At 41.9% G+C, this 21500-nt stretch overlaps 1 protein-coding gene across 1 annotated transcript in view; it reads right to left on the bottom strand.

The window, feature by feature from the left end:
- Positions 1-21500, bottom strand: part of Fars2 (phenylalanyl-tRNA synthetase 2, mitochondrial) — a 372370-nt gene that overhangs the window by 308367 nt on the left and 42503 nt on the right. The gene's annotated exons all lie outside the window — the stretch shown is intronic.

Here is a 21500-nt window from a genome sequence, read left to right as displayed (position 1 = left end):
CCAGGATCCTGCCCTGGAACACATGACCCATGACACCCCATGGAGAGGAGCACAACAACCCCTCACATAGGGGCAGGGCCTGAAGCCCCTCCACATGCAGATGGAGTATCCCTAACATCTCAGACCATGCTAATAGAAAGCATCTGCTCTTAGACCCCAACCCACCCCCAAGACTCTGCTCACAAGGAATAAAGCACGAATTATGTCATCAAAGACCTTCTGAGAGTCTGCCATATACAGCTCTAACACTTTGGGGAAGAGACATTCTCTCCAGAAGCCTTCGTAGCTGGAAGCTGTTTGAGTCTACCACCTCTCTGTAAGCCCCAACTTTGGCTCCTAACCCATGCTGCTCCAGAGGCCTTGGAAGGTCTACTCCCCCTCCAATTCAGAGAGCCCAACTCTTCCGATGCTCAAACCAGGTCAGACTGTGGCAGATCTCTGCAGACAGCGTCTGGTACGCAGACCAGCAGGAGATAGCCTGGTCAGTAAAGTGAGGGAACTGCAAATATGAGGTCCAAAAACAACATAAAAAAGTCAGATATGATGATGCCCACTTATAATCCCAGGGCTAGGAAAGGGAAGATGAGCAGATCCTAGCCAGCCTGATGAGTCCCAGTGTAGTAATAGATCCTGACTTAAAACAGGGTGACCAGTTCTCCAGGAACTGCAGGCATGTGTACACACATGCAAGCACAGACAGAACAACAACCAGTTATGCTCGCCTTTGGAGTAGACTAAGCATCTGTGAAGCTGCACCAATGTGGACAGTTTGGGGACCATTCAAGGACTGCTTCCCACACAAACAGAATGCAGTGGTGCTCTACACTAGCTGCTACCCACAGGAAAATGTCATGTTAGAAACCATGTGAACTTCTGAAGCAATGTACGCTATGAGAGAACTGGGTCCTACAGCGCCCTAGAGCGAGCATCCTGGAGTGAGCAACCTAGAGCACCCTGCGGCACGCTGGACCATCCTGGACACATTTTATGGTCCCTGTGTTTGACTTCAGTGATCTCAGCCCTTTCATCCTAAACTGAAAAAGAAAAGTGACAGAAAGAAAAATAGAAGAAATCGAGGCAAGAAACATTTGAGAGTTGAATAAATCAAACACAGAGCTCCAAAGGAATTTAAAAAAAACTTCTCAAATATGACAACTGTTCAGAAGATTTGCTCAGAGGAAGTGGCAGGTCTGTGACATTCTGTACAGTGTATAAAACTGAAAGATGATGTATTCAAGAAAATAGTCAATCCCTACAGAAGGTGTGTGGGTGGACACATACTCAGAAATCAGAGCCCTTCTTGGGCACTCAGAAAGGGAATCTACAGAACACACCTAACGATGCTAACAAAAAAACCCAACCTATTTCTCTACCAGAATCCTGGGGCAGGAGAAGATGGAAGGTGAATACGGTCTTCTCGGGCTCTCAGGGAAAACAGGCACTGGTGAGCTCTTCATAAATAGTCTACACAGTGTTAGGTACAGTGTTAACCTAGCACTCAGGAGACTGGAACTAGTGGAGCCTGGGCTGCATAGGGAGAGACTCTTCAAACAAACAATATTTTGGGGCAAGGAGACATACAGTAGCTAGGGAAGTGCTAGACTAAGAAAGTGTGATGGAAACCGAAGAAGACTGTGTTTGGGAAATAAAATGTGAATCAAGTGCAATGTTTCTAAACTGTATGAAATTTCTGCATTGTAACATTAAAACAGATGTAATAAGAAAACCTTTCAATCACATTAGACAATGTGATTACATGCCTTTGGTAAGACTGTCAGCCACTATAATATCAGCAATTTGGCTACATGGAAGCTTCTATTACCCCTGTCTGAGGTAATAGAGCAAGAAGAATACAGGACTATGGGCAAAGCATAAAGTATTCTTGGTCTGCACAATATCAAGTGTGAGGGAAAGTGGCATGAGGAATGAACGGAACATCATGAATAGTGTAACTGGTAACTATGACTGGGACCTGAAGCCAAGCAAAACAGGTAAGTGCAGAAGTTGAGTGCATGAAAGAAAGGAGGGTAGAACCATGAACCTGGGTAATGACAATCACTCCTTTAATGGGGGAGAGGGAAGGGAAAGGAGAAGAGGCAAAAATGACTTCAAAACTGACATCAGTCATCAAGTGGAATTCTTGTTAGCAGCATCTTTTGTCTACATCAAGGTACATTTCTCCAGGTCATCCTGTTTAAAAGTCTAAGTTAATCACATGACTATTAGAAAGTGCCTAACAGAAAAGACTGAAAAATCAGCAGAATGAAAGATTCACAGTCAAATTAGGCAAGACAAAGAGTTACTTTCTCAGTAATATGAGAGGTCCTAGGCAATCAGAGAAAACCAGGAGATACTTTGCAACCAACAACAATAACTGAGGTATTTGGAAGTAAAAACGCAAGAAGTCCACGAAACACAAGACAGTAGCTAAGTATTTCCCTATGATAAGCAAAGTCCTTCCTGCACCCCTTCTCACATTTTGCAATAACCTTAGACAAAGAATCAGTTATCAGAGAACTGAGTTCTATGCAGAGGAACTGTTGGCCACAACTGTCCACCAACAAGTGAAAGGGGGCTTAGAGAGGACAGATCCATTCTTGAATGCCCAGAGTGAGTCAGATGGAGATTACAGGATGCAAATATCATTCATCTTATAAATTCCCCAATACTCATCCAGGATAGTGCTCAGTTAACACGACCGGAACTCCCCAATTCTGTGTTCTGCTAAGAGAGAACTAAGTAGAGAGTGGACAACAACAGAACATACACGTGAGACCAGCCGTATGGAGACATTTTCACTCCAAATCCTGCAGCTCGAGCACTGTAGGCCAGCAAGAGACCAGCGCCATCTAGAGGCACAGGACAGTGAGCTGCTTCATCGCTGGCCAGGGTACAAAATTTCTCAACAAAAAGTATTCCCTGTTACTTATTTTCATTTTCAAAAGATTACTACCTAGCAATATCGTATTTATAATACCTTTTAAATTAAAGCCAGATGTAAGTGACACCAGGGTCACATTAACTTAGTAAAATGCCAGTTGATTTTTCATTTCCACATTTTTACCCTCAATGGGTAATTTCTGAAACAGACAGTGTTTCAGGAGATGACCCCAAGGAAAAAGGAAGACAGACCAAATAAACCACTGATTAGTTCTGCAGTTGGAAGTCACCAGCTCCTTACACAGCCAATGATAATCCAAGAAGCTAAGTCAAGAAGGCTTAGAAATAACGAGACAAAACCCAATTCAGGTAGAAAAGCAGAAAGAGGGGTTCGGGATCCACACAGTAGCACGCTCCTGCCGTCATAGCCAAGGAGTGCTGAAGCAGAAGATTCAACTGAGCCAGACAGGCGGACACTTGCTTGGGAACAGCAGCAAAACAGTGTCTTAAATGAAAAACAAAACAACAACAAACAACAACAAACCCAAAGAACTTTAAGGTTGACTACTGTGGTTGGTTCCCTAAAGTCTTGTCAGTGAAGCGCAGGTACCCAGTCTGTGGCCACTCCTGCAAAGTAGCAAAGGAAGCCCTGTAGTTAAGCTGTGTTCTTAGAGATGGTGAGAGCTCTCTGTCCTCTATGCTTCCCATCTACCATGAAGTGAGCATCCTGCTGCACTACAAGCCCCCACCATAACGGACTGTGTCATCATAGCCCACATTCAACAGGGCCAAGTGACTACAGATTAAGTTTTCTTCAAACACTGATATACTTTAGAAATTTGTTATGATAATAAAAAGCTGGCTACTACCTAAATTAATTGTGATAAATGTATCATGCTGATGTATTATTTTTAATAGTGGAAAAGCTGGTGTTGAGGATCTCAAAATCTCTCTACCTTGTTAATTACTTGATTAATTTAGAACTACATCAACACACACACACACACACACACAGACACACACACACACACACTGAGTTAAGAAGCACATTTCAGAGTTGAAAGTTTAAACTGTTCTATCCAATTAACAAACTCTACACTTGAACACATTTCACTCCTTAGAATATCTATTCCCACCCCTCAATCTTCACTTCAATAACAAAAACAAACAAACAAACAAACAAACCTGGTCTTTCCCTCTTCCTGGAGAGCAGAAGCCATCCAATAGGCTTCCAGTGTCTAGTCCTACACAACCCATTCTGTCCCTGATGCAGCCGGGCTTCAGTACTTCACTTGTACTTGACTCCACAGAAGGCAACCTTCCTTTAAAGCACACCCCTCTCTGGCAAGCTCTAGAGCAACCCCCTCCCCTGCCTCCTAGATACACTTATCCCATCACCATGTCCTTAAAGTTCTTTCTTGAAGCTCATGGCCTCACTGCTGTGCCCACCATCCGTCTTCTGGAGCTTCAATCTCAATGAACACATTTAATTCTTCCCTCTAAACAAATGAAACTTGGCTGTTAGGCCAGATCGAGCTGCCATGTCTCCAGTGAAGGGGCTCACTCCTTTGCTGCCTTCCACAGCTTCCCTTTCCTCCGGCTGCTGGTGTGCACTTGGAATCCAGCATCTGCGTACCATGCTCTAGATGGTACCTCTTAACCCTAGCTTTCAACTAGAAAGTTTCAATGCCACAGGTTCTTAGAAACTTTGTCTTAAAAGCATTACCCCTGGGGTTGGGGATTTAGCTCAGTGGTAGAGCGCTTGCCTAGGAAGCGCAAGGCCCTGGGTTCGGTCCCCAGCTCCGAAAAAAAGAAAAAAAAAAAAAAAAGCATTACCCCCAAAAAGCTGTGCTGGGACCCAAGAATACACCTGCATACAGGGTGTCTTCATGTACAAATTCTCCAACTAAACATAGCCCAGGCTCAATTCTTTTTCCTGTTCCCACCAGAAAACATAATTCTCCCGTAATCCTTAACTCTGAAAACAAACCAAGAAAACAATGCCAGGGCTCTTACTTTCCCTCCCTCCCCACTGAATGAAATCCACTCTACTCTATCTCCTACGAGTGCCTTGGAACCCACCACCTTGCCATCCCCTTGGCCAGGCCTGCACTCGACCAGTCACTTGCGACGTAACCATTTCCTAATATGTCTTCTCAGCGCCGATCAACATGGTAGTGCTGTGCTCAGCTTACTACTCCACAGTGTCAAACTGACTGCATCATTCTCATTCTTCGAAATTCTTAAAGAGCTCTACATTTTGTTTGTAACCAGAAATTCAGATGTCCAGAAAGTTATACAGGAAGCCCTTCGTGAAGCTGCGCATGGCTCCCTCTTTACCCTCATTACCTAGCAACTCTCCATGTGCCAGGCACATATAATACATGCTCTAGAGATGTGTCACAACTGTCATATTTTAATGCTGCTAAATATGTTACTCTTAATACCTGAAAAACAAGACATTTCTTTTCTGCAGCCATAATATTTTCTTTACTATTCTTCAAAATACCTTTATTTCTTCCTATAAGAAGTGATTTCTCATTTCTATGAGCTGATCAACTCTGTCACCATGCTAACTGCAGAGTGGACAGCCTATAGCTGTTTATTATTCACAGGGCTTTGAACAAGGAATAGTGCTTGTCAAGATCTTAGTTTAGATCAACCCTTCTTAGTATTAGGTCCGAAGAACATCTGCCATCTACATACACACCAAAAAGAAAACGTGTGTGTGTGTGTGTGTGTGTGTGTGTGTGTGTGTGTGTGTGTGTGTGTGTGTGTGTGCGTGCGTGTGTGTGTGTGTGTGTGTGTGTGTGGTTGGATAAATGGATGACCTCTAAGAACCAGGACAGGACAGTCATATAGAGAATAACAGATACAGCTTCATCCATTAATCCTTGGCAGAAAAGTAAATAGGTAAGAATCCCCTCAAAACAGAATCACATGCACCTCCTGCACCACAGGAGCTCCCAGACCTTCACATCCCATGAATGTAGCAAGCAAATTCAATTATATTATTCAAACCTAACTAAAGCATTTCAGCAAATATTAAGTATTCAAATCACTTTGGAGAAAGGATTGGGATATCTTATATTAAAGAGATAGAAGACTCATCTAAGTGGATTTGAGCTGCTAATTTCCACAGTTTTTAATTTCTTTAAACAACTGGGATCCTGGGATCGTCTGCTTCTCACTGGGGAGGACTTGTGTTTGAAAGGCCAGTTAAACAGTGCTCTGTCCTTCGGTGTCTGTGGGAAGTCCACTCTTGCTTCAGTTAATTGATATCGAACCTGCTTTGTCTTTCCTTGGATTTTCTGTAATGCACCACATGCCAATTAATCAAATTACAGAGATCAGCACAGGGGAGGGAATTCACTGAAACTGTGTACTGCAAAAAAAGAGACTTCCTTCTTTCCCTGCTGCTATCTTATTTTCCTCGCTCTGTAATGAGACTTTGTGGCAGTGGAGTAAGGGGAAGAGATCTGAAATAGGCAGAATATTAAGATACTGCGGCTGAAAAACAGTGACTGCCAGACAGCTGAAGCAAACGCTGCTTGCTTGTCAGGGCGCTGTTCCAGATGAGGTACCCGCCTTCCACTGGACACACTCTTCTGGGGTCAGTCTAAGCTTCTTCAGAGACTAGCCTTCATTGAAAATGGCATTAATTTCCAAACCAAAATGATCTGCCCAAATCTCCCACCATGTACAATACATAACTCAATTTGAATAATCAGAGACACCTGGCTAAGTAACCCAAAGATATGTTCCTGACACATCAGCATCAACAAAAATTCTCAGGGAGGCAGGATCACCAAACATTGCTCCATGGCGTTTCCTTGTCTTGGGCTGAAGCTGTCCTCCACAAGTGGTCAGTGAAGCACCACCAGGAGTTCCTGAACCCCAAGACTATCTATTTTAGAATAACAAAAGCATCAGAAATAAGAAGAACCAGATACCTAAGAAACACTGACAATATTCAGGCATCTCTGTGTGTGATCAGCACAGAAAAAGCAAACAATTATTTTTAAGGTAAGGGCAAGGATAAGGGGAGCGACCATGTGTTAAGTGCCTTCCAACCATCATCGGCTAGCCTTCCAGACACTATCTCCTCCTCTGGATATATCCTCATCTGAAGGAAACTGAAGTTTAGAGCAGTTAATCAAATGAGCAAAGCTCATCCGTGAGCTGAAGAGCTGGGATCTGACATCATTGGGATCAGCACAAAAGCTGGTACTTTTTCTAAAATAAAATCACCAACGGGGCTGAGGACAAAGTGTTTGCCTTGCAAGCATGAGACCAAGAGGTCTGCTCCCAGAACCCAAGGAAAATGTCAGGTGTGATGACATAAGCTTGTAATCCCAATATGGGCGGTATGGAGAAAGGACTTGCTGGCTGGTGAGTCTAGCCAAACAGTGATCCTGTCTCAAAAAACAAGGTGAAGCAAACCGATGGTCAGACTCTATTGCTACAGACAACACCTACACAGCTCACTAACGTTGGAAAATTTGATATAGTGTTTACCTAGAGCACTTACCCCTACTGAATAGCATCCATGGTACTAGAAGATATTCTGCATGTTACCAAAGAAGAAAGGTCAAATAACCCAGGCTCAAACCTGTGGAGACCATGGAGCTGTGGGGCCCTGGGGCCATGCAGAGCAGGCTTAGAGCAAGAGTGGAGTCTAGGCATGTCCAAACCCTGGAAAGCTAATCCAGAGATGGACAGAAGTAGGACCACATCTCCTGCCCCCACCAGGCAGGACTGTTCCCCTACATTTGCCAACCTGAGGGGAATCACATAGCCTAGTAGCTAGGCTGACCTTCCTCTCCCCTTATAAGGTCATGTCCTGCAATTTCTGGAATACCTCCTCATGCACAGGAGTTATCCCTACAACCCTGGCCCCAGCCAAGGATGTACACTCTCCCCCCAAAGATCCCTACTCACCTCCAAGGGTTAAATAGCCTTTGTCTCCCACATTGAAGGAAGCCTGTCTCCCAAGAGTGTTCTTGTCACATTCGCTCACTACCTGAGATCCCTCAAACCCACAGCCATTCCTGCCCTGCTCCCCTGTTCAGGACCCATCAGCTGTAATCACTGGCCTACCATGCTGCTCTGGGTGGGAACATGGATCCTGAATGATGTGGATCCTTAGTTCTACAATGAAGACAGGACTATAAGACGCACTAGTGCAATACTGGCACAAAGCTTGTGAGAGTAAACCACCAGTATGGCCCACTGAATGCAATAGTACCTATCTGTTATTGAGCTCCAGTGGCCAAGAGCATGAGACTTGATAGGCCAGAGAAACAGAGGAAAACAAAATGTACTGCTAAGGGAATGTAGCAAGAAGATGACTCCTAACAACATTATTCTATAAACATAGGTCAGTGTCTTGTTCAGCCAGCCTCGGAGAAACCTCCTTCTACAATAGATGAGAATAATGCAGAGATCCACACTGAGCAAGGTGAAGAAAACCCTTGGAACACTCAGTCCTAAATAGGATGTCTCCAGGAAATCTCTCCCCTCAGGGCTCAGGGACATATACAGAAGAAGTGATGGAAAGACTGTAAAAGCCAGAGGGATGGAAGACAGCAAGGAAAGAAGTCAATCTAAGCACAGGAAGATTGACACATATATGAAATCACAGAGACTGTGGCAGCCTGCACAGGGCCTGCACAGGTCTGGGCCAGACAGAGTCCTGGCACTGAGAGAGGAAGTGGATCCCTGGCCCCATTCTTAAGCCAGAAGTTATTTTTGATAACCACTTGCAAGGGAAAACTTGGTTTCCTACAACAGTGTCACTGGGTATACAAGCTACCCGTAAGGGAAGGTCCTGTGCACAGCAGTGTGCAGCCACCACAGAAGTAACTCAATGGCATTTTGGGAGGTTCTTTGGCTCAAACGCTTTGTCATGGTGTTTTGTTTGTTTTGTTTCATTTTAAATCTTATGGGTCGTTTCACACTGGTGGTAGTTTCTGGTTTTGTGCTTTTATGGGATATTTCTGTGAATGAATATGTGTGTCTCTAGAGATTCTTGTGCTTTTTCTTTGGCTCTTTTTCTTCTGTTTGCTTTTCCTCAATCTGGTCTATTTTTATTTTATCTTATTTATATTTTTTGATCTATATTTGGGTGGATTTGGGTGGGTGGGGAAGTGGCAAAGACCTGAGAGAAGTTGGGAGGGGGGAAATATGGTCAGACCAGATTATGTGAAAAAAAAAACTATTTTCAATAAAACAAAAAGTATACAAATAAAACAAAACAGAAAAGGACTAGGGGAAGGGATCCTGAAGAATGACAGCAGAGCTCCTATGGGTTCTGTTGCTCTAGAGAACACCAGTCCTAACCATTACTAACACAGACCAATCCCTAGACTTTGGGATACATTTGGAAAGCTGGAATCCCGGCAGTTCTTCTGAGAGAACTAGCAGCAGATCATTGATGATGACCTGTGTTGGCTCCAAGTTCCACACACCAATGGAGCCGTTCAATAATAAGTCAGCATCAGTACAGATGATTCGTTGTGGATGAATTTGGGGGAGACTGCTTGATAATCCTGTAGTGTATATGAACATATGACAATATCAACATCTATCTGATTTTAAAATGATATTTTGGACACCAGAGTTTAAATAATCACTTGTAGCACTGCTGTCAAAGCAGACAGATGTATATTCCACACAGAAAAAACCCAATGATGTGAAACAATACATCCCGAAAGGGGAAGAGTCAAGGCAACTGACTCAGTGGGTTTTGACCTTACCTAGAGTCAATAACCTTAAAAAATTGAAAATTTAGAAGCATCAGCCAGGAGAATATAAACCCATTTTAGACTAAGATCCACCTTCTCCCTGGGAATCCGTACGGTAAGAATGTTATACTTTATATTTAAGCCTGGCGCACAAATCCTAAACAACACAAACAGCAGATTATTTAAATCCGAACACTTAACAACAGGGCTCCAAGGATCAATGTGTACTGGTCCTGCTTAACTCTCCATGCAGTGGCGTAAGTGATACCACTGTAGCCAGTCTGACAGGGAAAGCCACCAACCTTCCACCTACCAACCTCTCAAGCTAAGTATGTGAAATGATGCCAGTCTGCCCCTGCTAACAGCATCCAGGTACAAGAACCACACAGAGGGATGAGGTCTCCAGCAGAGGGTGAAGTCTACTGTGCAAGAGAGAAAGAACATTGTAGACGGACTTCTGCAACGTTCATACATCATTTGAGCTAGTAGAAAAGACTTGTACTTCCGTGGTTTCAGTAAAACCTAAGGAGACCTCCTGGCCTTCTGCAGCAGCACAATGTAAACAACAGCCATTTCCTCAAGAACTAGGAAGACTAAGATTAAAGGACACTCAACCGTTTCTTTTGATGCCCAGGAACACAGATGCTCACCACTCAGTACGTCTTCTGGCTTGCTGCCATTCTACTTACTAAGGAGTGGTATTGAGGAAGCCTACACACTAATTCCACCCAGAAACTTTAAATTAGTGTTCACAACAAATTTGTTTTGTTTCTCTAGGTGTGACTTTTCCATATCAACCCATTTATCGGATGAATAACAGCCTGTCTCCCGACATGTGTCTAAATGTTATGGAAAGGGAGCACACCCACTTCGCTAGTTACTGCTTTACTGTTCCTCCGTCATCAGTAATCCTTCTTTGTCTGCTCTGTGAGAGCCCGGTGGGCCCTTGAAACATTGTCTTTCTGCCAGTTGACACAGAGTGAAGTGGTCAGTAGAAACTGCTAGAGAGACTTCACAAAGAACAGATCTTTTTCTAAAATTACTATTCCTTATATCCCGACCACAGTTTCTCCTTCCTCCTCTCCTTCTAGTTCCTGCCTCCACCTCCCCTCTGCCAGTCCTACATCCACTCCTCTATTTCTCTTCAGAAAAGGGCAGGCCTCCCATGAATACCAACTAAACATGGCATATCAAGTTTCAGTATATCTTTCTATGAGGCAACCCACTATGAGGAAAAGAGCCCCAAAAGTAGGCAAAAGAGTTAGAGACGCCTTTTCCCACTGCTAGTAGTCCCAGAGGAAGACCAAGCTACACAACTGCAATACTTGTGTAGACAGCAGCTCGCTGGCTGTCAGTTCAGTCTCCCTGGGCCGCTATGAGGCCAGCTTAGCTGACTCTGCAGGTTTCTGTGGAAGTCTCCTGGCACCTTCCTCCAGGCACTCTCTTCGTTTGCATAACAGTTCTTTTTGCAGGCAAAGCTCCCAAGACAGCCATTGCTAAAAGGGATATTTTCTTGAAATCCTTAATTGTATCCCTTCCCTGATGAATCTGTTACATGATTTGTGGTGATTTCTTCCTCATGGTTGGGCTCTTCTACCCTTGCTCCTCTGGAAGGAGAGCAATAGCTCTCAGAATGTCTGGCTAGAGAAGCAGACAAGGGAGCCACCGTGTATCTAAATGTGGCTATTTTACAGTTCAATTAAGCAGTGGGGAGTGAAAGAGACACCCAGAAGCTGCAGGTACTAACAGCCTCTCTGTTCAGGATTCTAGTCGGCAGAAGGGTCACAAAGAAGACAGCCTGACACACTCAAGAAACCTACTAATCTGGATGGACACCAGGGATGAACAGGGATTTTTCCCGATAGTAGGTTGCACAGTGCAACAGGGAGCACCATATAAAAAAGGCTGCATGAGTCACAGACTGAGGGGCTACAAAGTCTATCTTGCTGCAATCAAAAGTGCATTATCTGAAAAAGCCCTAAGAAAAGAAAAAACTGGTCAAATCAAATATGGCTCTAAATCCCGCTGTCTCTTCCAATAAAGGGGCACTGCCCAAATCTCGTGAGCTCTAGCTTCCTGCGACCAGCAATTTCACTTTCAGAGAAAACTCTTAAGTATACATCTGGGTAAACAGATGAAAAATTAAAGGCAAGCTGGTTCTAGTAAGTGTGCCTTTGACAAGAAGCCTGCCTAAAAGATTTTTAAAGAAGAGATTAGAGAAATGTGGTCACTGTGATCTATCAAGGCGAAATTAAAATGCCCTCAATAAAACTCCTCCACATGAGGCTATTAAGGAAACCCAATAACCACACAGTAGAGAATAAATAACCATTATTCACTGAAAGACAGAAAAGTGATTTGGGGCTGAAAGCAGAAATAAAGAGAGTACCTTTGTCTCACAGCAAGTGCTGCAGTGGGGAAGCTCAGAGAGAGAAGCCCAATAGGAGGGTTCTAATGAGCCATCTGGAATGAAGCAACAGTTACCAAGGGAGGAAAAGGAAAACCGTCCAGTAATGATTGGCAGTGACTTCCTACAAGGAGCCGGAGAGCTGCTTGTATAAAGGATATGCACTCCAGTAGGCTTCAGTGAATGGTACTCACTCCACGTGAAAGCATGACAGCCAAGGGGGGTACAGCCAAAGAAAGAAGACCCTCTACCCCGACCTATAGAAATGGTCGATGACCATGATCACCTTTTAAAAGGTGGTGAGTGGTACATGAACTCAACACGGACATATTGGTGAATTGTCACTTTATAAATGTGTTCTGGTAAAATTTACATCAAAGCTTTCTTAGTATACCTTCACATATCTCTTCTATGCAAGAACTGCTTTGTTTTTACATCAAGATTCATGAGTTATACACTTACGTTAAAATATTTATTGCTTGCTCATAAATTGTATCTGCATCTATAAAGACCTAAATTTTTATACTTTACAAAAGAAGAAAAATTTCAAACACATTCTAAGGACTATGATAAACAAATCTTTATGAATAAATAAACAACACTTTATTTGTTAGGTACAGGCATGGATTTAAAATACTATTTCTAACACTTCATAAAAGAAAGTAACCCAACCATCGAGCCAGTATCAAAGGCAATTAATTTTATAAAACTTGCTACACTGTTATTCTGGTTTCAGTATCCTGTAAGATCAATAATACCTTGCACTAACCAGAAAGATGAGAAATAAAACACATGCACACATTATTGGACACAGTAAGTTGAAATTGTGCACATTAGTTTTTTAAACTACTTTAGTCTCATCACAAGGGATAACACTTGGAAGTGACGACTGCATGTGTGCATGCATGGACACAGGTACGCCTCTGAGGACGCAGGGGATGCAGACAAACAGGAGATGCAGACTGGGCAGCCTGAGGTGACACACAGACTATAGGATGTCAGTCTCCTCCTCAGCTCCACAGCTGGTCACCACAGACCATCAGTGCAGGCCACCGATAACCCTGGCTAGACAGAGCCCCTTCAAGCACACCCGGAAACAGGGTAGGTTTGAGCACTGCTCAATGTATGCATTTTTAATTAGTAATTTTAACCAAACTACATCGACATGGGATTTATATGACAGACTCTCCAGTGGGTCTAATATACGAAATGTGCCATTCTTTAAAAAAGAGTTTTAAATCTACAAAATAGTGGTTCCCACGTTAGTTGCTGTTGTTGATTGGGTTTTTTAATCTCTAAACCCTCCTAATATCCTAGGAATCATAATATTCTGCCCAATGTGTGAAGACTATAACACTTACCTATTCCATTCACCCCTCCTCCTAATTGGTTGTCACTGCCCTGATTCTTGCTTTGTGTTTAGTGTCCATGAGCTTTTTTCACACTTTCATCACATAGTTATTTAATTTGAAATTTGTATCTGTATACAATAAGGCAAAGAATATAAAAGTGTGTAACAGCATCAACTACTGGGCATATGAGGAATAGCTATAAAGCAAATACCAGTTTAGTAAGGCTCCAACTGTTGGAATCCTTTAAGACGACATCAGTATTAAAGCCTCACCACTGCGGAAGTATGGACCCAGTTTATTTAAAAAGTGGCCCGTTTTGTTTATGATTTCCCTCTTGTTGGAAATTTGAGTTTTTAAATATTAATGAAAAAAGGTCAAACAAAACATAAAATTGTTATTTTCAAAGAAAATAACCAAACTGCTCCACGGAGTGGTGGGAACTGTACTAGCTTCCAAAAGGCTAAAGGTCTTCTGATTTCACTCAGCATTGGCAATCACCAAGATTATTAACTGTACTGTTCTGCTTTTCTATTTACGCATTTCCTAATCAAGTGATCTTTGCTCATTGGTCAATCACATATGATATTCTTCTATTAAGAGTTCTTGATGATGCTAACCTTTGTTTTTTGAAGCATAGTAAACTTGAAAGTAAAACGTATCATGTTTAAAGAAGGAAAGCCCCTGTGCGTGTGCTTACCATGCACACTCACTTTATGAAAGGACACTAATTCTAGAAACTTTGGGAAGCCCTCACACCAAAGTCTGATAACACTGGTTCATTCTTCAGATGGAAAACAAGTTTTTTTGTTTAGTATTCTCTCATTTTGCTTTGCAACTTCTCAACGTACACCTGACTCCTTACAGAGTCTACTGGATAAGCATGCTCACGTTTTCAACTTTACACACATGGAGCTGTACTACTGACGCTTCTGTAGCTTTCTTTTATGTGCAGCTTCTCCTGTTCGTTACGCTTATAGAGTTGTGTTCATTTCTACAGGTCTAGGGTCCCGCACACAACCAATTTAATTCACTGTTATGATTCTTGGTAGAAACTGGGACTCTTCTAGTTTTCAACTAATTCTAATACTTTTACTTAAAAAAATTAGTATCTACTTCCTGGTGGATGAGACTCTCTCAAGAACATGACCATGAAAGTAGGAGCTCAGGGCAGGATTTTACACTTCCAGACTTACAGATCCATGGCCCCCAGTCACGTATACTGTGTGTGTGCACATTTCCATAAAGGAAACATTTCCCATTACTGAAATGTTTTAATATGGTCAACACCAATGTTGTTTTAATAAATACAAGAACCTCACCCAAACAAGCCTTCTCTCTGTCTCTCTTTAATCAAGTGTGTCCTTAAATGGCAACAACATAGGAGGCTTTGTCACAAGTTTCAATCACACACAACTTTCTGTCACAAGTTGTAATCAACTTTAACATTTTTTTTCCTGAAAGCATCTCACAGTTCAGCTATTACACTCTACCCAGGGAGGAATGACTGCCTAACTTTCTTCCACAGTTATTAAAGACTTTTGTCTCACAAAGGATTAAAGTCATCCAGGAATGAATTACGCATCCACTGAGAGACTGAGGAATTTTCCCATGGATAGATAACTGTCTCAGAACAATTAAGAGAGAATTATTATCTTCCCGCTTTTGTAACTCCATTCCTATTTGGTAGGTTTATAAATATAAGTGCAATTATTTCAAAATTCTGTATTTCACTAACTTTCTGCCAGTGTGAAATCATCTTTATAACCATAAACTGTATATCTTAGCATCTAGTGAGGCAAGCCCTTTATACTTAACACTGAAAGTTGAGTTTTATGGCCAATCATTCAAGTTTGCCAATACCAGGAGACAACTGTCAGATTGAAATCACCGTTGTGATGACACTGTTTGCTTACTTGTAAAATACAGTCATGTGGTAAATCCATCTTTCCTCCTTTAATCATATCCATAATGAACTCTAATCACCTTATCTATAACTATCTTAGGTAACTTATGCAGAATTTGTATATAGGATTGCACTGTTCTAACTGGTCCTGTGCATGCAATCTTTATGGGGTTACCTTTGCCATTTGGTTACTGCATATGAGAAGAAATGTAATGTTTCTACATTTTCCATAAACTCAAATTCCAAATAAGTCTGGATAGGCTATTAATTTTTGATGTTTATAATTTGATCATATGCGAAGATAATAGCTTTAGTTTTTGTTTTCCAGTGTTTCTACCTTCTTTTCTCTAAGATTTCTTTTTTTTTATTTTCTTTTATTATATGTTTGGATGGATCTGTGTATGGGTGGTGTGCATGCAAGTACAAATGCCGGAGGAAGCGAGAAGCATCAGATCTCCCTGGAGCTAGACTTAGTTATAGGGGGTTGTAAGCAGCCTGACATGGACCATAGGAACTCAACACAGATCCTCTGCAAGAACAGTACCCACTCTTCACCACTGAGCACCTCTCCAGGCGTCAGGCTTTCCTTCTCTCTGTTCTTGGTGGTACTGAGGACTGAGCCAGGCCTTGAGTCCTCTGTTTTAGTAGAAAAAGGGAAAGTTTCTACTTCACTAATGAGCAGAATCAGGGAAGCAGGTGACTCGGAATGGTGGATGATTTTGATAGAATCATGGATAATGATTCATCATTAGTCATGATGGATGCTGCAAGTGCCTGGCAGATATCATTTGCGAAGTTCAGGAAGTTCCTTTCTATTCTTAGTTTGCTAAACTTTTTACCATGTGTCATTAATGTCATTAAATGTATTTTTAATGCTATCAGATAATTAAATGTCAAATTATTTTCTACATCTTTGAGGTAGTCACATGCTTTGTTCTCTTTTTATGAGTTAATATGATAGAACACAATATCGTCAAACAATAATGGAATAGGACACAATATTTGATTAAATTTGTAAATATTTCATTTAATAAATATTTGCCTGTTCATTAAAACAGAAGGACTTATACCCAAGAAGGTGGAATTTCGAAAGTTTCCTTTTCATTTAACATGAATATATTAACAAGTATAACCTCTTAAAAGAAGCCCAATGAATGCCAAGTTTTCTGTTTTATGAAACAAACTGCATAAGTCTTTTACAGTTAGCTATGAACTTATGTGTCAAATCCCATGGAGAAGCTATCAAGTCCAGATCTGATATCTTTCATTGTGTGCCATTTATGCTCTTTAATGCGTCCTGCCTTTAGACAAGACTTGGTGGTTACCTCCCGTGAAAGCAGACGCCTATTATAGTAACTCTGCGCCAACGTCCTTCACTGCCTGCTCTCAATGCTGGCTGTGTTTTAGTTTTGTAGGAGATGAATCGCAAGAACCTGTAAACACAAAAAGGACGACTCTGCATGCACAGTATCCAACTGTAATTCAAAACCTACCCTCTTACACCCGCCTTAAAACGCCAAAGCCACTACCACAGTGAACAAAATCCCAAGCCCTATATTCTCCATACTGATGTTTCAATATGTATTTCTAAACTAAAGACTTTATAAAAAAAGTTTATATTCGCATCACAGTTTAAAAATAAAAGAAAAAAACACCTTATTTTCAAGTGTTTCATTAGTATTTAAATTTCCAACCCCCTTAAACACTGTCTTCCTTTTCCCCTAAAACTGCTTTCTCTTGTTAAGATCAGTTCATTCGAATCAGATGAACCACTTCTGTCCTCATTCCATTTCCTAAAATTTTGCTTTTCTCGCAATTTGATTGAACTAATTCATTCTATTGAGTAGTACTTCCTGAACAAAAACAAAGGGATAGCCTTAGATTTCTAATTGGTTATAAATGGACCATGGGTCTACTACACATAGAACCACATTCACAGAAGGCACAGGAAGTATTTAAGAGCATGTGAACCCCTCTACACTGTGTCCAAAACAAAGCAGTCCACTGACAAAATTCTGGAAGTCCTGAACTGCTAGAGAATGAGCTTATAGAGGAGTACAGTAGTGCCTGAAAAAGGAGATCTCTCTAAAGAACTGCTCAGAGAGCAAAATTTCGATTATCAAATTTGCAAGTGCCAATTTGACACGGCATACTAATAAGACGTTAAGACTGAGTGTCAGTGATTACCATCCTAAGGAGGGATTTGGAGGCTTGGGAAGTAGTGAAGACTGTGAAGTGCTTGTCATAGAAGTCTGCAGAACTGACTTCAATCTAGGCCTAGAGCTCACTAAGGAAGCTAGGCCGGCTAAAGTGTTGGCCACCAGCACTGAGATTTCAAGTGCATTAGTAGAAAGCTACTGTGACTGGTCGTGGAGATTGAACTTCCAGCTGTCAGGAGTAGGCTCCTACACAGGGAAGTTCTTAGGAGAGGCCTGTCACCTAGTAATGGCTGGGTTTTATATAATTTACTTTTATGGGTTTATTTATTTGTTTGTTTTTAACTTTTTACTGATTCTTTGTGAATTTGACATTATGCACCCCAATCACATTCATCTTGTTCCAACATATCCACCCTCTGCCCTTGCAACCTTCCCTCCAAAAGAAAATTAGATAGAAAAAAAAGTGTTGTGGAAGAAGCTGTAGTCTGTCACTGTGTGTCAAACAGGGTGCCCTTTTGTCCACACAGCTCTATCTGTAAATGAACACTGCAATAAGTAATTGTTCTGTTTCTAGGACACTGGCTTCTGCTACACTGTCAATGCTAGAACCTCACAGGGATTCTTCTCACAAACCCTGTTGTGGTTCTGTGTCATTAAGATCTTACAGCTTTGGATCTACATGACCGGCCCTCTCACTTGCTCCAGCAGTTCATAGATGAGATAGATGCTGGGGTGGACCAGCTCAAAGAACTGGATCTGGGCTTGGGTGGTGGCTGAGTTGTTCAGCCTACCAGCTCTCCTGTGTACACACCACCAGGGTTAGCTCTCCAACAGTGCCCAGAATAGCTCCCCTAATGCTGCAGTCATCAAGGGAGGGGCCAGCTCTCCCACTCTCATGACCATGGGGGCCAGTTCACCTTCACCTTCACCATCAGTGATAGCTCTACTGTGCTGCCCAGATGAGGCGCAGGTCCCACTTTCAATTGAGTAATAGAACTGGCAGGAGATGAGGCCAGCTCTCCAGCTCTCATGACCTCCTAGGCCAGCCCTCGTGCCTGCTGCAGGTGGTGAAGCGAGAAGGGGGAAGAGCATCTCTCCCTCACTCATGCCACCCCACAGCAGACACAGCTCATCTGTGCCCCTACTACTGTGCTACCCAGGCAACGTGCTAGGCTGATCTCCTAAATGCTGCAGCTGCTGAGGGGCAGGGCCAGCTCTCCTGTCTACAGCAGGCTGCTAGGGAAAAGGGAAGTAGTTTTGCTGTTCCAATGGCTCAGGTCTTCTGCAAAGACCCAGGGATATCCAGAATTGTATATCCATCTGCCTTCCAGTATTTTGGTTAGAACACTTTGGCATACTTCTAGCATCTTAAAATGAATACTCAATTCATTAATTTGTATACATCATGTAAATACAAACAACACAGAGAATACTTAAATATAAATCAAGCTTGTTGATTAATTTTTTGACTTCTACACCTTTATTCATTTTTGTCTAAATAATCCATAGGTCTCGGACATGTCATTTAACGACTTTGACCATGATCATGAATTTGTCAAACTTGAACTTTCAGTCATCAATGTTGCTTTATATATCAAGGTTATTACAGTGGGCAGATGAAAGTTCATAATTCACAAGGCTTCTTAGATTATCTCTTTGGGGCTTTATCCACATTTATCTTTTTTTTCTTTAAATTCTGCTTCTAATATTAATATAGATGGAGCTGACACCTACCTTCTGAAGCATTTGCTGAACAATTCTTCCTGTCCTTCGCCCCACCCTTTGCCACGCTGTGGTTTCAGGTCCTCTGAATATTCAAACTGACCGAGCATTTCTGTACCTGCTGTGCTTAGCCAATGCTAGTATGTGAGTATTCATACGTGAGAACTGATGGTAATCACATAATCGGGCTTTCTTCCTTTTAATTTTGATGTCTGTTGGACTTAGATCTTTTTATATATTACTCCTTTTTCTGTATTATTGATTTCTTCATCCCCTCATTCTGAAGGCATAGATTAAATCCCCAAGGATGCTTCGACACAGAGTGAGCTGCGCAGTGTTTCTGCTTTCTCTGATCAGTAGACTTCCCGACTGATTACTCCCTTGCAATGGTTGCAATGCTACTTTCATTTACTCTTTTTCAAAGAACAAAGGGGCTTTATTTCAACAACTGTTCAATTAAGACAATGTAATCGTTCATTCATTTCTGTTATTATCAGTATTTCTCTCTGTGTGTTTTCTGCCTCACTATGTAGCCTAGGCTAGCCTCAAACCTGAACTCCTGTGCCTCAGCCTCCCAAGCTCTGGGATTGCCGGAACATGCATCAGACTCAGCGTCAGTGTTTCCGTTACTCTATGATTCTAATAAACGGTCTTGAACAAGTAAAAATAAATACAAAGATTGTTAAATAGCAAAAAATAAAACAGTATATTGTTCTAAATTCATATGTACACATATCTAAAAGAAAAATTTTAGGTCTTATTTGTGGAGCAATAAACTAAAACAATTAATAACACTTTCTTTGTGGTTAAGAGTAGAGAAGATTTAGAATCAAAACCCAATAGAAGACAGGATTTCTGCAGTGCTCACAATTGCTGTGTTAAACTTACCTGACAAGCACAGACATCAGCAGAACAGAGTAGGCGAAGCACTGGACTCAGGAGACCTGTCCTCCAGCTAAGTCCTACACTGACTGGCGTGCAATCCTGAGCAAGTAGCTAGGCCTTTCCAGATCTCAGAGTCTCCATGCTGAAGTGGGATAACCTAACTCATAAGGTTGAATTAAGAAGAATAAATGAAGCATTGAAATGGAAGCACGTTGAAACATGAAAAGAAGACACTTTCATATACCTGTAGGTACACAGTTTATTAAATAATGAATCTGAAAGCAGTCACAGCATCAGACTAGGTGAGTATACTGTCTGTTTTTGTGTGTCAATTTGACACAAGCTAGAGTTATCACAGAGAAAAGGAACTGCAGTTGAGGAAATGCCTCCATGAGATCCAGCTGTAAGGCATTTTATCAATTAGTGGTCAAGGGGGGAGGGCCCAGCCCATTGTGGGTGGTGCCATCCCTGAGCTGGTGGTCCTGGGTTCTATAAGAAAGCAAGCTGAGCAAGCCAGGGGAAGCAAGCCAGTAAGTAACATCCCTCCATGGCCTCTGCATCAGCTCCTGCTTCTGACCTGCTTGAGTTCCAGTCCTGACTTCCTTTGGTGATGAACAGCAATGTGGAAAGTGTAAGCTGAATAAACCCTTTCCTCCCCAGCTTGCTTCTTGTTCGTGATGTTTATACAGGAACAGAAACCCTGACTAAGACAATGAGCTACACATGGTGCCTGGAAAGCTGAAGTGAATTACAACAAATATAAACCAAGGCAGGATTACTTCCATGTGTACTTTTTATTGCTAACTTCCTATTGTAGCCTCAATTTCTCTCATTAAAATGTCACTGTGAGTCACTCAGCCGTCGCTGCCTCTTCTCTACCATGACATGCAGTCTCACATATTCACATGTTCTTCATTGCTTTAAGCCACTGTTAACATCGCTGTTACCACTGCTCCTCTCATAGGTGAACCGGAAATGGTGTTCTATTACTTTGTCATATTCTAGACTCTGACTTGTCTCTTTAAGTTCCTAATAGTTCCCCACTTCTATATCCTTTCTAACAGTTATCACGTCTACCTTGGAACATAACGAGCTTCCCAAGGACTAGGAATGGCCAACTGTACTCCCCAGATGCAGCTCTGAACCAATCTTGAGAAAGGCTGACCTATGTAACAATGTCACAGATGTAAAGAGTAACATTATTCTGAAGCAGATAGGAAGAAAGAAAAGGAGAGGATAGCACCCTTCAGCTGTTTCCTGCTAAATAACTTATTTACTAGAACAAAAACTGTTTGTCTTAGTCTAAGGAACCTATGCGTTTATTTTCACATTAAGGCCCATTATGCTGTGTTTGCAAGATGGGGTTTTGTAACCATAGTAACTCTCCTTTCCTTTGAACAATGTTTGGAAGGAGTTGCTACAGACATACAAGAGATACTTGAACTT

Source organism: Rattus rattus, chromosome 14 (genome assembly GCF_011064425.1).
Source record: "Rattus rattus isolate New Zealand chromosome 14, Rrattus_CSIRO_v1, whole genome shotgun sequence".
In the NCBI taxonomy this organism is placed as follows: Eukaryota; Metazoa; Chordata; class Mammalia; order Rodentia; family Muridae; genus Rattus; species Rattus rattus.
Note: the sequence above shows the minus strand (reverse complement) of the source record. Positions and strands in the feature narration are given on the sequence as shown.